The following is a 9,466-nucleotide window of genomic DNA, read 5'->3' as shown; positions in this document are numbered from 1 at the left end:
TAGGTTAACATGGAAGTCCTGTACTTTAGATCCTAGGGTAAGTAAGCTGTCATCAAAGTGTGCAGTTAATGACGTGCATTCACACCTCACATCAGCAAGGAGGGCAGCAGAGCAATCAATTCAAAGAGCTGCAGTTACTCCCAAACACGCGGTAGGGCCTGAGCTCTCTGAATGCTGTGTAAGGGACTTTTAAAAGATTAACAGAATGCTAGCTGACCTCTTCAAACACACACATAAAAAAATGTAAGACAAAAGAAAAACTATCTGTGGGTCAGAGCTAGGAAAATATGAATTCTTCAGCTCACTTTTCTTATTCCCCCCAAACGTAATTAGTTGACATCCTGAATAAGGTCAAAACTGACTATTTAATGCTCATCACATACGATTTTTCATTTCGGTATAACTGATACTGGTGATTTCAACCTGTGTAATTGGTGATTTCAAGCTGTGTAATCCTTACGATTATTTCTAGCCCAAACAACAAGACCACATTGGCTACAGTAGCAACTGAAATGTGTCACGTGTACATTCAACTATGATTTATTCACAAAAAAAGAAATAAAAGGCAATATAAGAATATGTAACACAAATAATTTAACAGGTTTAAGAATACTCACCATCCAAATACAGGATCGGATGAGGCCGGACAACATTCAATACAACAAAACCTATGCTAAATTCAAGGTTTACCAGGAATATTACAGAAAAACAAACATTTAAAAAGATAGTACATTTCATTTTCAATAGTCAAAAAAGAAGAGTTCTGGACAATGTCAAACTCCACACACAATAAAGCTATAGTTACACATTAAATATAATTACTATCTATACATATGCAAAAATATAAGTTCTGTTTCATACAGTAAAACCCTTTATAGAAACCATTTTAAAATTAGGCATAACTTCTCAACTTATATGTGAGGTATAAGTCCTTCTAAATTGGTTCCTTTACAGGTTTTAAAACAATATGCTAAAAACAAAAAACAATATCCTTCGTTCAGTTACCAAATTAAATCTACTTAAGCAAACAAACAAAAATTGATAGCTCAGTCAAAAATTCCTTTCATATTATTCAGGCATTATCTAAAAATCCTCCATTTTTTTCAAGTGCGGAAATAGAACTCGGAAATATTCCACAATACAGTACTAAACAGATGGACTATTTAGGAAATATTTTGTTATCTTATGACACGATATTGTTTTATTTCTTTAATATGTTTTGAAATAAATGTAGTCTCGTTTTTCTCATAAAAGGTCAAAATTATAATCTATATTAAGATACATCTGACTGTAGTAAAACTTCAGTGAAAATTAACATCATCAATATTGTATCACAAAAGTCAAGCTGGTGACAAATGATGAAAGGAGCCAGGACTCTGCTCAGATACACCCAGGGACTAAAGCTCGTCATGATAGAAATGTTCATCATGAAGCTGTCTGCCGTAGTCTGTGGCTTCACTGGTGAGAAACAACTCCTGGTTCTCCAGAATCTCTGCTTCGGAGAGCTTTCTGTCACTGTTCAAATCCATTTCATCAATGAGATGAAGAGCCTTTAAACAAAACAAAAAGGTGTTGAGTGTAACAAGTATTTTCAGCAAGTTGTTTTGCGTTTTCATGTGATGAGATCTGTCCAAACCATTCAGGTGCACTCATTGTCTGAGTATCTGAAACTATCACACACTGCAACCAGTCTGTCTACAGCTGCTTCCTTTCACTCCTTTCTTAATTTCTGCTGGGTTCTGCCTCCTTCCAACTCTAATCCACTTCGGGATATCTCAAAGTTACACAAAATTAACCTAACCCATTTTGAGAACCTATAGGTAAATACGAACTTTTATTATTGCATTCACTGTACTATCAAATTAATACATGACTCAATCTTACTTTCCTTGTCTCCTTGACAGTCTGAAACAATTCTTAGATTGAAATCAAGAAATAGCAACGCGCTGACCACTAAGTAACTAAGTGACCACTAAGTAACCACTAAGTAACTCGGTCACTTCTCTCTTTGGCTTAAAATTTGGAACCTCCTTTCCTGTCAGTAGCACCGTGTGCACAGGGAAAAGTCATTCCCCGTGAACTCACCTCTTCCTGTGCAATCCCCTGGTTATTGGGCACCACCCAAGACAGCAGCTCTTAGGGATCTGCCAGAACCAGAACCCTCGAACCCGAACCCCAACCCGAACCCGAACTCGAACCCTCGAACCCGAACCCGACCTCGAACCCAACTCGAACTCGAACCCGCATTCTCGAACTCAAACTCGAACTCGAACCCGAACCCGACCTCAAACCCGAACTCGAACCCTCGAACTCGAACCAGAACTCAAACTCGAACTCGAACTCGAACCCGAACTCGAACCTGAACCCGAACTCAAACTCGAACCCGAACCCGAAGTTGAACGCGAATTCTCGAACTCGAACCCTACCTCGAACTCGAACTCGAACCCGAATCCGACCTCGAACTCGAACACGAACTCGAACCCTCGAACTCGAGCTCGAACCCGAACTCGAACCCTCGAACTCGAACTCGAACTCTCGAACTCGAACCCGAACTCAAACCCTTAAGGAGGTGTCTTCTTTCTCAGAGCTTACATGTGTGTTATTTTGGCATGTGAGGGGCACGGGTAAATGATAAAAAGAAACAAGGATGCAAACTTTCCATCCGGCATGTGAGGGAGCAGAGGGGATGCCTGGGAAAAAAGATAAAGTGAGACCTGGAGGCAAATCTGAATTGTGGCATCGACCAGGGTGTGAAGGGCAGAGGTGTTCCTGGGGCATAGGGCGAAGAAAAACCTTGAGGCGATGTCTCCATTTTGGCTACAGGCAGCATGTGAGGGCAGAGAAATGGCCCTGGATAAGGTATATGGTGAAACTTAGAGGTAATTTCTCCATGCAGCTTCAGCCAGCGTGTGAAGAGAGGGGGGTCCAGGGACAACGGAACATGTCAGCTTGGGGGAGTTTCCCTGAGTACTTTCTTCAGACTGGTTTCACGTGGGTAGATACCCTTAGCCTGTTTCCCATGTCATACAATTAATAGAATCAGAGTTAGATAAAATCAAATTTTAACATATGCACGTGGGGAATTCACATACGTGTAAAAATTCCAAAGGCAGCGAGGTCAGACTGGGTGCTTTGCAGGTAATTTGGGAAGAGTGGCACACTCACAGGACACTCATTGTTAGTCTACCCAGAAAATAATGGGACATGGGGGAAGGGTGGTCGGCAGGCTCCACTGGGCGTCTTCCCGCCTCATGCTAAGGAGTTTATGCCAAGTTCCCCTCCTAAACTAGGTCTTCCCATTTGAATCTCCTTGGCAGGAAAGAAGGAGGGTAAAAGGCTGTTTCAGTCTTTTGTTTCCCAACAACCAACTTAAAGTCAATATCACCACAGGCAAAACTCTTAGTCCTCTTCATTCCCATCTTTGAATCTGTAATAAAAGTTTCACATCAGAAGTTAAGTTGGAAGATTGTCACATATTTCATTAATCTAATCACTCAGTCCTGAGAATAAGTTAGTTAAATTGTTGAATCTTGTTTCATGACTCAGTGATGTAGATACACTCTCAAATTTCCCCTTTCACTAACTATTTCATTACTTGCTTAGGTGGGGGAGGAACAAATTTTCCTCTACCCTCAAATTTCTTCTGGCTGCTCTAATAATCAAATAGACATGAGACAGATTTACAAGAGAAAATAAGCAGATTTAATTCACACATATGGGACACATGCACACATGAGCGAGTCAGAGACCCCACATGAAGGAAAGGTAGGGACATAGAAAGGGAAGATGAGTACCTTAGATAAGACATCCCGAGCTAGGGATGAAGTAAGGTCCCTTGAGGGCTTGAAAGGGTCACTGCAGGGTGGTGACAACAGCAGATGTTTCATGAATATCTTGAACCTAGTCAGACAGACAGATGTTGACAGAGACTAAAGGAGAAGATCACACAAGGACAGAAATAGACAAAGAATGTAGGGAGTGGGGTGCTGAGCTGCTACCGATGTAGGAATATTTTTTTGTGAGTCCACAAATGATATTGATCTGTCAACAGTTTCTGGGTGTGGGCCAAAATTGTGTCTCGTGAAGCCGAAGTTTGGACACACGGACCAGGAGAGGCAAAAAGTTGTAAAGGAAGATAATTTATTAGAGGAAGGAGAAGAGGTTGCAGCTCCCGAGCGGGAGAGGGTACCAGAGACTGGGAAGCCCAGTGAGGCAAAAGCTCTTACTTTTATACCTTCCGTTGCCTGCTTGGGGAAAGGGGCTGGAGCCTTCTATCAGGTTTGTCCTGTTTGCACATCCTGAAGGGATTAACAGACGAATCCATTCCTGTCTATCAGATCTGCTGCTTTGACCAAAAGGGATTTGAGATAATTTATTAACCTCAGGTGCGGTCTCATATCTTTGTCCTGGAGTGAAGGAGACATTCCGGAAGCTGGAGTTTCAGGATATGGCTGCTTTTTTGTTTATTTCACCAGGGACATTCCTGTCTACCTAACGACATGCTAAATAACCTGTCTCACTACCAGCCCACAGTTGCTGACTCTGCGTGGCCTAGGGGTTTGGGATCTCTCGGGGTGTCCTTGGCCGACTCTGCACTGTTTTCCCAGGTCTTCCTTATATGCCTATAGTCCCCCCAAGACTGAAGTTCCCACACCAGGCATCCCTCTGGACCTCAGGGTGTGCCCAGCCTTGAACAAGACACCTTATGCCAGGGAAAAGCTGAGGGACTCCACCCCAATCCTCCAGAGAAGTCCAGCTACCACAAGTGGGGAGGCTGTTCCAGCAAAGCTGTCCCAGGAGCCTGTTGTTCAGCTTCCCGTGTAAATGCTACATCTAGAGTGGAGTCCCCAAGGCCCCTTCAGCCCCAGGGCCCAGGCCAGAGCCTGGGATCCCACCACAGACCGCCTCCCAAGCCAGGAATGCTAATAGTGTTTTTTTTTGTTGTTGTTTTATTATTAGTTTTAGGTGCACAAGACAAAGCAATACTTACACGTTTCTCATTTATATCCCACACACTGTGTGATCCCCCTCCCACTAATAGTGTTTTAACCCATTACAATTAGCTATAGCTGCACCATTTCTTAGGAATAATCTTATCTCCTCTCTTTTCCTTGTTTGCCTCACATCTTCATTCCTTTCCTCCCCTCTCTCCCGGAGGCACTGTTCTCTCTGCCTATGGTAACAACTTCTTCTAGCTGAGCTAATCATCAAATAAACAAAATCAGATTAATAACATACATCAAATTTTAATATATGTGCATGAGGAATTCACATACTCGTGAAGATTGGGGGCTTTGCAGATCATTTAGGAAGAGTGGCACACTCATGGAAGGTAAAGTGTTGCAACCCAGAAAATAATGGGATACGGGGGAAGGGTGGTCAGCAGTATCCACTGGGCATCTTCCCGCCTTATGCTAAGGAGTTTATGCCAAATTTCCCTTCCTAAACCAGGTTCTTCCATCTGAATCTCTTAGGCAAGAAATGGTGGTGTGTGTGTGGGTGTGTGTGTTGGGGGGGTGGTGTCAAAGGTTCTTTCTGAGTCTTGTTTCTTAACAACCAGCTTTAAATCAATAGTCCCAAAGGCAAGTTTTAGTCCTCTTCTTTCCCACCTTTGAAACTTTATGAAAGTTTCACATCCAGAAGTTAAATTGGTAAATTGTTCTACATTTCATTTATCTAATCACTCAGTCCTAATGATGGAGGAATATCACAAGTCTTTCATCCTCCAGAACGGGCTTAGCTGCGGCTTTCTTGGATTCTGTCATCATTTTGGGATTGAAGGAATTACCAGAAAATCCACTTCTGCTTTGCGAAGGGTCTTACTCAGTTTCAAGAGTTCTCCTAAGGAGTAAAAAGTTACTATTACTGTGAAGTAAGTTGAAAGATCACATCACTGAAAAAGCCATTTTTTATTACACAGAAATGTACTGGACATTTACCACGTGTGAAGCCCTGAAAGAACCGGTGCTGCTTCCTTGCTGGAATGCCTGTCCCCAAGCAGAGCGGTGATCCTCCTTCACTACCCAAAGCCCCTCCTTCTTCAGATTCAGAGGGGCCAGGGAGGGCACCGTCCACAGCCCTGTGGCCATCCCTCAGGGGCACTCCTGGACATGGAAGAGCAAGAATCACAGATGCAGTCATAGCAGCAGTGGCAACAGTGACAACAGCAATACCCCCTCATTGGGGGTGTACATGTCCCAGAAAGAGTCTATTTTTCCCTCTCTACAATTCCGAAGAAAGGAACACACAGAGAAAATGAGAAAACTGTTCCATGTGAGCCCACCAGCCAACAGCACAAACAATAGATCTGAGAAATCCTCATGTTGCAACCCCTGACGAAATAACTGATTCAATCATGGGCCACCAGTGGGCAGAACTGCTGGTCACAGCGGTGGGGGCACAACAGTCTCAGTCTCATGCATCCCCCACTCACTGCTTATCAATTACAACAGGAAAAGGGAGACATCACAAACTTAACCCAGTGACCAAACCCAGCAGCTCCAGCAGCAGGATAACTGACCCTGTGCCTTTGCATCTATGTAGCATCCTTACTAACAGTGTTTAACATAGGGGCCGGCCGGGTGGCTCAGGCGGTTAGAGCTCCGTGCTCCTAACTCAGAAGGCTGCAGGTTCGATTCCCACATGGCCCAGTGGGGTTGCTGGTTCGATTCCTTGACTCCCACAAGGGATGGTGGGCTGCGCCCCCTGCAACTAGAAAACGGCAACCGCCCTCCACAAGACTGAAAGGACAACCTGAAGCTGAACTAACACTGAAAGGACAAGTTGACTTTGAAAATAAAGGTCCTGGAAGTAAACACTGTTCCCCAATAAATCTTTAACAATAGCAAAGCGGACACGTAAACAAACACGGAAAGGTGGCAGTTCGGAAAGAGCAGGGCTCCTGATGGATGACCAGGTCCCTGGTGCGTCTGTTGGGGCAGAATGACCGGGAGAGTTCCGCTGGCAGAGGAGGAGAGGGAAGGGACACGCGTGTCCCCGGCAGCGCCTCGGGGCAGAGCGTGTCTGGGGCGCCCACAGCACCTACGCCCACGGAGGCACTCCGGTGTCCCTCCTTCTAAGAACGAGGGCAGGGCCTCAGCGCTGGTTTCACTGCATCCCCGGCACACAGAAAATACTCACTAGGCAGCTACCGTGCAAATAGGTTTCATGAGGAGGTCAGGGGGCCCCACTTTTCCTACGACAAGCCGGTGGGTCCTCCCGTGAGAAGGAGTCAGGGGCGGACTCCGGGCAGCTTCTCCCGGCAGGAAGCAGCGGATCCGAAACAGACCATCCTTCTGGGTGGCGCCCGACCCGGCCAAGACACTACTCTCACCAGTGACCTCCGAACCTTGGCAACCGGACCGCCAGCCGCCCGGAACTACGCCTCTTCAGCGCTCACGCCAACACAACGCTCGGCGGGGTAACTATGGAAACCACACTCGAAACCAGCAGGTGCGAATGCCCTCCCTATGCCGAACCTGGTTCCACCTTTCCTCGGGATTCCTCCGAGGTCCCGGGTCAGGGCGACACAAAACGGCGGCAGTCCCGAAGGGAACATGACAATCACTGCGTATTTGGAGGGGACAAAGGGCCGGACATCTGAGTCCCCAAGCCGGACTCACCTCTCCCACGGCGCTGGTTCCGATCGGCCACTTCCGGTGGAAGGACCGTACCCGCGTCCTATCTGCAGGTTTCCATCCACCGACTTCCGAGTCTGCGCAGAAGACGACAGGCACGCTTGAACTGCATTTCCCAGAAGTCTCTGGTCCTCTCGGCCCTCGGACTCCATTTCCCAGGAATCTTCGCCACGCTCCTGAAGTTCTCAGCTTCGTGGAGGAATTTTTCCCCGCTTTGTAGCTCCAGATTCGGCTCTGCTGCGCCCTCGGGGCCTGGGCCTCAACTGCAGTCTGGAGCTCTGAGGTCCCAGCAACAAGAACGAGCGCCGACTTCACCCGCGCAAAGCCTTCCTGGATTTTGATTCATCCCCCAACCCCGGTGGGACTCAGATATACCAAATGCGATTAATCATTATCCCTGGCTCTAAAACTTAAACGTTCCTGGATCCATTTCCCAATATGTAAGAACTACAACAATTTACATTTACTATCAGTCTCTTTCTTGCCCCTCTCCATACCTCCTGTCATCTGACAGAACCACTATTACAAATCTTATCATCCTTTTACTTTTATAAAGATAGTTCTATCAGGGACATATGCATGGCCAACAAATATATGGTTTAATTTGAATTGTTTTCGATCAAGAAGGCATCACATCATAAGTAATCTGATACTGCCTTCTTTTCACTCGACTATACGTTACTAAAATTTATCCACATTTTGAGTTAAAATTAATTTTCATTACAGTATGTATAACCCACTAGTGGATATAGCATTTCATTCATCCGTTCTCCTAAACATGGGCCGATACACTATTCTCGCTTCTGGATTACCGCCATAACCTTTTAAGTGGTCCCTCTGCTTCTACCAGTGTCCTCCACAGTCTATTCTCAATAGAACAGCCAGAGTGATACTGTTGAAGCCTAAATTCTATCATGCTACTGAAGGGTACCAGAATATGCTTCCCTAGAACACGGCTTCAATAGATTGGTTATCTTGCGCCCTAAGTACTTGAAAAACAGCAAAGAGAGAGGCTTTCTCTGATACCCCCCACCCCCACGCCCTTATCTGCCTAAAGACAGAGTCTCCAAAAGGAATTGTCATAAATCCTCTCCCTGGGGTTTCATCAACCAGGAGAGATTGATTCTTATCACAGGAGAGGACTACCAATGTGACCAGCTAAAGAGTCAATTTCCTAGTCTCTGTTACTGTTAGGAGCGCTCAATTATGTATGAATGTTGTTTTGTGCATAATGTTTTGCATTTCCTGGAAAGCTCTATAAGGGTGCTGCCTTAGATGCAAGACACAGCGTTTTGCTTCTTCCTTCTCTCTGATGGTTGGAGCTCCAATGGCCAACATGACCATGTGGTTGGTTACCTTGAGGGTGGAATTGTACGCTACAGACAGTAGAATAGAAACATAGAAGAGGCATGGGTCCCTTGTGACCATGAAGCCACCATACCAATCATGGACTTCCTACCTTATAGACTACTTTTATGTGAGGTAAATACAGATAGCTACCTTGTTTAAGCCATTGTTGTTATCTGTTCCTATTACTAGCATTCCAAAAGCAATTCCCAATAGATTGTTCTTAGCTAATATTCGGGAAAAATCTATGCATGGTTTTAAAAAAGCAATCCCTAACAGATTTAGTAGAGATACTTACAACCTAGGTTGCTCATCGTTCGGAGGTTAGCTTGCATTTGGAGATAAGCATAAAAGTTACATTGGAAAGAAAGTTACATTTATACTAATCTGAAAATAGAAAACTGGATCAAGATAGGAATTTTGATGGGGAAGGAGGAGGTATTAAATTTCTTATTTAGGGAATATATAAATACTGATTAACC

General features: G+C 44.9%; 1 long non-coding RNA gene across 1 annotated transcript; it reads right to left on the bottom strand.

Annotated features, from left to right (window-relative positions):
- Positions 1 to 524: 524 nt before the first annotated feature.
- LOC141568668 (uncharacterized) lies at positions 525 to 7,616 on the bottom strand. Its single transcript, XR_016021811.1, has 4 exons — positions 7,141 to 7,616; positions 5,940 to 6,104; positions 2,427 to 5,841; positions 525 to 1,550 (listed from the first exon to the last, which is right to left on the bottom strand). It is a non-coding gene; the product is annotated as an uncharacterized LOC141568668 (long non-coding RNA).
- Between the last annotated feature and the right edge of the window lie 1,850 nt (positions 7,617 to 9,466).

Source organism: Rhinolophus sinicus, chromosome 7, assembly GCF_057876585.1.
Source record: "Rhinolophus sinicus isolate RSI-liver-muscle chromosome 7, RSI-T2T, whole genome shotgun sequence".
NCBI classification, from domain to species: Eukaryota; Metazoa; Chordata; class Mammalia; order Chiroptera; family Rhinolophidae; genus Rhinolophus; species Rhinolophus sinicus.
The sequence above is the reverse complement of the archived record's forward strand: the minus strand, read 5'-3'. Positions and strand labels throughout refer to the sequence as shown.